The sequence below is a fragment of the Triticum dicoccoides genome, chromosome 4A (assembly GCF_002162155.2).
Source record: "Triticum dicoccoides isolate Atlit2015 ecotype Zavitan chromosome 4A, WEW_v2.0, whole genome shotgun sequence".
Classification (NCBI taxonomy): domain Eukaryota; kingdom Viridiplantae; phylum Streptophyta; class Magnoliopsida; order Poales; family Poaceae; genus Triticum; species Triticum dicoccoides.
The window spans coordinates 35,791,236-35,797,522 of record NC_041386.1 but is presented as its reverse complement, the minus strand read 5'-3'; positions in this window follow the sequence as shown (position 1 = coordinate 35,797,522).

Below are 6,287 nucleotides of genomic sequence, written 5' to 3'. Positions count from 1 at the left end.
TATACAATTTACCATTGTATTGGGTGTGTTGGGGACACAAGAGACTCTTTGTTATTTGGTTGCAGGGTTGCTTGAGAGAGACCATCTTCATCCTACGCCTCCTACGGATTGATAAACCTTAGGTCATCCACTTGAGGGAAATTTGCTACTGTCCTACAAACCTCTGCACTTGGAGGCCCAACAACGTCTACAAGAAGAAGGTTGTGTAGTAGACATCAAGCTCTTTTCTGGCGCCGTTGCCGGGGAGGTGAGTGCTTGAAGGTATATCTTTAGATCTTGCAATCGAGTCTTTTAGTTTCTTGTTTTATCACTAGTTTAGTTTATAAAATAAAACTACAAAAAATGGAATTGAGTTTGTCTCATACGCTTCATATTTTTAATATCTTTCGTGAGTATGATGGAAAGGATAATTGTGCTCAAGTGCTAGAAGAAGAGATCTCTAAAATGTTTGGCACTAAATATTTGAATGATGAGCATGATTGCAATGTTGTTAGTATGAATTCCTTGAATATCCATGATGCTAATGATATGCAAAGCCACAAGCTTGGGGAAGCTATGTTTGATGAAGATGATATTTTTTGTCCCCCAAGTTTTGACGAGCAAATTTATTATAATGAAAGCATGCCTCCTATCTATGATGATTATTCTGATGACACGTATGCTTTAAAGAATAACGATAACCATGAAACTTGTCATCTTGATCTTAATTTTCAATCACATGATAGTTATTTTGTTGAGTTTGCTCCCACTATTATTCATGAGAAGAATTTTGCTTATGTGGAGAGTAGTAAATTTTGCATGCTTGTAGATCATGAAAAGAATGCTTTAGGTGCTGGTTATATTGTTGAATTCATTCATGATACTACTGAAAATTATTATGAGGGAGGAACATATGCTTGTAGGAATTGCAATAATATCAAGTTTCCTCTCTATGTGCTTAAAATTTTGAAGTTATGCTTGTTTTGCCTTCCTATGCTAGTTGATTATTTTTCCCATAAGTTGTTTGCTTAGAAAATCCCTATGCATAGGAAGCATGTTAGACTTAAATGTGCTAGTCATGTTCTTCATGATGCTCTCTTTATGTTTCAATTCTTATCCTTTATGTGAGCATCATTGAAATCATCGTGCCTAGCTAGGGGCATTAAACGATAGCGCTTGTTGGGAGGCAACCCAATTTTATTTTAGTTCCTTGCTTTTTTCTCCTGTTTAGTAATAAATAATTCATCTAGCCTCTTTTTAGATGTGGTTTTATGCGTTTAATTAGTGTTTGTGCCAAGTAGAACCTTTGGAAAGACTTTGAGAAAGTCTTGTTGATCATGCTGTCAAAAACAGAAACTTTAGCGCTCACGAGAATTGCTGCCATTTTTATTTGGAGAGTGATATTTAGTTAATTATTTTTGCATATGATTAATAGATAAATTCCTCAGGTCCAGCAGTTTATTTGAGAATTTTATGAGTTCCAGAAGTATACGTTTGATTCAGATTACTACAGACTGTTCTGTTTTTGACAGATTCTGTTTTTCATGTGTTGTTTACTTATTTTGATGAATCTATGGCTAGTAAAATAGTTTATAAACCATATAGAAGTTGGAATAAAGTAAGTTTAACACCAATATAAATAAATAATGAGTTCATTACAGTACCTTGAAGTGGTGTTTTGCTTTCTTATACTAACGGAGCTTACGAGTTTTCTGTTAAGTTTTGTGCTGTGAAGTTTTCAAGTTTTGGGTAAGGATTCGATGGACTATGGAATAAGGAGTGGCAAGAGCCTAATATTGGGGATAACCAAGGCACCCCAAGGTAATATTCAAGTACAACCAAAAGCCTAAGCTTGGGGATGCCCCGGAAGGCATCCCCTCTTTCGTCTTCGTTCATCGGTAACTTTACTTGGAGCTATATTTTTATTCACCACATGATATGTGTTTTGCTTGGAGCGTCAATTTATTTTGTTAGGATTTGCTTGATGTTATTTAGAACAATGTTTTGCATCTTTTATTTCAATAAAAGTGGCATTGATAGCCTTTACTATGCCTATGTTACAAGTCCACATGTTGCTGTTTGAAAACAGAAAGTTTACCGCTGTTGCAATAATTCCCTAGAAAAGTCAGAATGTGATAAAATGTTGAAACCTTTTGAATATTAAGCTATGATAAATTTACTACAGTGGGAATTTTATTTCATAATTTTTGGAGCTAGGGAAGTATGGATGTTGCAACATTCTTTACAGACGATCCTGTTTAGGCAGATTGCTGTTATGTTTGCATTGTTTGCATATGTTTGCTTCTTTAATGATTCTATTTGAGGATAGGACTATTAAATATGCAGAGACATTTAGTATGCAATGTTGAATAATAATTTTAGTGTTTTGCTACAGTAGAGTATGATAAGTTTTTGGCAATGGTTTATACTAACTTATCTCACGAGACCTTGTTGAGTTTTGTGTGGATGAAGCTTTTGAGATTTAGGGAGACCGTGATATGAGAGGAATTAACGAGACACAAAATCTCAAGCTTGGGGATGCCCAAGGCACCCCAAGATAATATTTCAAGAAGTCACAAGTGTCTAAGCTTGGGGATGCCCCGATTGGCATCCCACCTTTCTTCTTCAAGAACTATCGGTTAGTATCGGTTGATCCTAAGTTTTTGCTTCTTCACATGATGTTCGCTATTCTTAGAATGTCATTTTATTTTGCTTTGCTTTCTGTTTGAATAAAATACAAAGATCCGAAATTATTAAATGTTAGAGAGTCTTCACATAGTTGCATAATTATTTGACTACTCATTGATCTTCACTTAAATCTTTCGGAGTGTTTGTCATTTGCTCTAGTGCTTCACTTATATCTTTTAGAGCATGGTGGTAATTTTATTTTGAAGAAATAGATGAACTCTCATGCTTCACTTATATTATTTTGAGAGTCTTAATGCATGGTAATTTGCTTAAAATCCTAATATGCTTGGTATGCAAGATTAATAATAAAACTCTCTTATGAGTGTGTTGAATACTATGAGAAGTTTGATACTTGATAATTGTTTTGAGATATGGAGATGGTGATATTAGAGTCGTGCTAGTTGAGTAGTTATGAATTTGAGAAATACTTGTGTTGAAGTTTGTGATTCCCGTAGCATGCACGTATGGTGAACCGTTATGTGATGAAGTCGGAGCATGATTTATTTATTGATTGTCTTCCTTATGAGTGGCGGTCGGGGACGAGCGATGGTCTTTTCCTACCAATCTATCCCCCTAGGAGCATGCGTGCAATACTTTGCTTTGATAACTTATAGATTTTTGCAATAAGTATATGAGTTATTTATGACTAATGTTGAATCCATGGATTATACGCACTCTCACCCTTCCACCCTTGCTAGCCTCTCTAGTACCGCGCACCTTTCGCCGGTACCATACACCCACCATTTACCTTCCTCAAAACAGCCACCATACCTACCTATTATGGCATTTCCGTAGCCATTCCGAGATATATTGCCATGCAACTTTCCACCATCCAGTTTATCATGACACATTCGTCATTGTCATATTGCTAGCATGATCATGTAGTTGACATAGTATTTGTGGCAAAGCCACCGTTCACAATTCTTTCATACTTGTCACTCTTGATTCATTGCACATCCCGGTACACCGCCGGAGGCATTCATATAGAGTCATATCTTGTTCTAAGTATCGAGTTGTAATTCTTGAGTTGTAAGAAAATAAAAGTGTGATGATAATCATTATTAGAGCATTGTCCCAGTAAGGAAAGGATGATGGAGACTATGATTCCCCCACAAGTCGGGATGAGACTCCGGACGAAAATAAATAAATAAAAGAGGCCAAAGAAACCCAAATAAAAAAAGAGAAAAGAGGCCATAAAAAGAGAAGGCCCGAATAAAAAAATAAAAAAATGAGAGAAAAAGAGAGAAGGGACAATGTTACTATCCTTTTACCACACTTGTGCTTCAAAGTAGCACCATGATCTTCATAGTAGAGAGTCTCTCATGTTATCACTTTCATATACTAGTGGGAATCTTTCATTATAGAACTTGGCTTGTATATTCCAATGATGGGCTTCCTCAAAATGCCCTAGGTCTTCATGAGTAAGCGAGTTGGATGCACACCCACTAGTTTCTTTTGTTGATCTTTCATACATTTATAGCTCTAGTGCATCCATTGCATGGCAATCCCTACTCACTCACATTGATATCTATTGATGGGCATCCCCATAGCCCATTCATACGCCTAGTTGATGTGAGACTATCTTCTCCCTTTTTGTCTTCTCCATAACCACCACTCTATTCCACATATAGTGCTATATCTATGGCTCACGCTCATGTATTGCGTGAAGATTGAAAAAGTTTGAGAACATCAAAAGTATGAAACAATTGCTTGGCTTGTCATCGGGGTTGTGCATGATTTAAATATTTTGTGTGGTGAAGATGGAGCATAGCCAGACTATATGATTTTGTAGGGATAACTTTCTTTGGCCATGTTATTTTGAGAAGACATAATTGCTTTGTTAGTATGCTTGAAGTATTATTATTATTTTCTATGTCAATATGAACTTTTGTCTTGAATCTTATGTATCTGAATATTCATGCCACAATTAAAAAGAATTATATTGAAATTATGCCAAGTAGAACTCCACATCAAAAATTCTGTTTTTATCATTTACCTACTCGAGGACGAGCAGGAATTAAGCTTGGGGATGCTTGATACGGCTCCAATGTATCTATAATTTTTGATTGCTCCATGCTATATTATCTATTGTTTTGGGCAATATTGGGCTTTATTTTCCACTTTTATATTATTTTTGGGACTAACCTATTAACCGGAGGCCCAGCCTAGATTTGTTGTTTTATGCCTATTTCAGTATTTTGAAGAAAAAGGAATATCAGACAGAGTCGAAACGGAATGAAATCAACTAGAGAAGTTATTTTTGGAAGGAAACACACCTGATGAACTTGGACCCCACGTCAGGGGAGACACGAGGTGCTCACGAGGGTGGGGGGGCGCACCCCCCCTAGGGCGCGCCCCCTGTCTCGTGGGACCCCCGTGGCTCCTCCGACGTCCTCCCTGCACCCATATATACCCACGTGACCTAAAACTTCTAGAACGCAACATAGATCGGGAGTTCCGCCGCCAGAAGCCTCCGTACACCAAAAACCAATCTAGACCCATTCCGGCACCCTGCCGGAGGGGGCAATCCTTCTCCGGTGGCCATCTTCATCATCCCGGTGCTCTCCATGACGAGGAGGGAGTAGTTCTCCCTCGGGGCTGAGGGTATGTACCAGTAGCTATGTGTTTGATCTCTCTCTCTCTCTCTCGTGTTCTTGAGATACGATCTTGATGTATCGCGAGCTTTGCTATTATAGTTGGATCTTATGTTTCTCCTCCCCCTCTTCTCTCTTGTAATGAATCGAATTTCCCCTTTGAAGTAATCTTATCGGATTGAGTCTTTAAAGATTTGAGAACACTTGATGTATGTCTTGCCGTGGATATCTGTGGTGACAATGGGATACCGCGTGCCACTTGATGTATGTTTTGGTGACCATCTTGCAGGTTCCACCCATGAACCTATGCATAGGGGTTGGCACACGTTTTCGTCGTGATTCTCCAGTAGAACTTTGGGGCACTCTTTGAGGTCCTTTGTGTTGGTTGAATAGATGAATCTGAGATTGTGTGATGCATATCGTATAATCATACCCACGGATACTTGAGGTGACATTGGAGTATCTAGGTGACATTAGGGTTTTGATTGATTTGTGTCTTAAGGTGTTATTCTAGTACGAACTCTAGGGCTGTTTGTGATACTTATAGGAATATCCCAATGGATTGATTGGAAAGAATAACTTTGAGGTGGTTTCGTACCCTACCATAATATCTTCATTCATTCTCCGCTATTAGTGACTTTGGAGTGACTCTTTGTTGCATGTTGAGGGATAGTTATGTGATCCAATTATGTTAGTATTGTTGAGGGAACTTGTCAGATTTCGGGTTCCGGCAGACCCTTGAGGTTCAAACACTGGGGTGCGCGCGGAGATCTCTCCCCTACCGATCTACGTCCGATCCTCTCGTGCAAACTAAGATGAAAATGATGAACAACACAAGAGACACGAGGTTTATACTGGTTCGGGCCACCGTTGTGGTGTAATACCCTACTCCAGTGTGTGGTGTGGTGGATTGCCTCAGGGGGCTGATAATGAATAGTACAAGGGAAGAACAGCCTCGCGAGAGGTGTTCTTGAGCTGGTGCGATGAACTGCTAGGGTGAGTTCAGTCACCTCTCTCTCTCTCTCT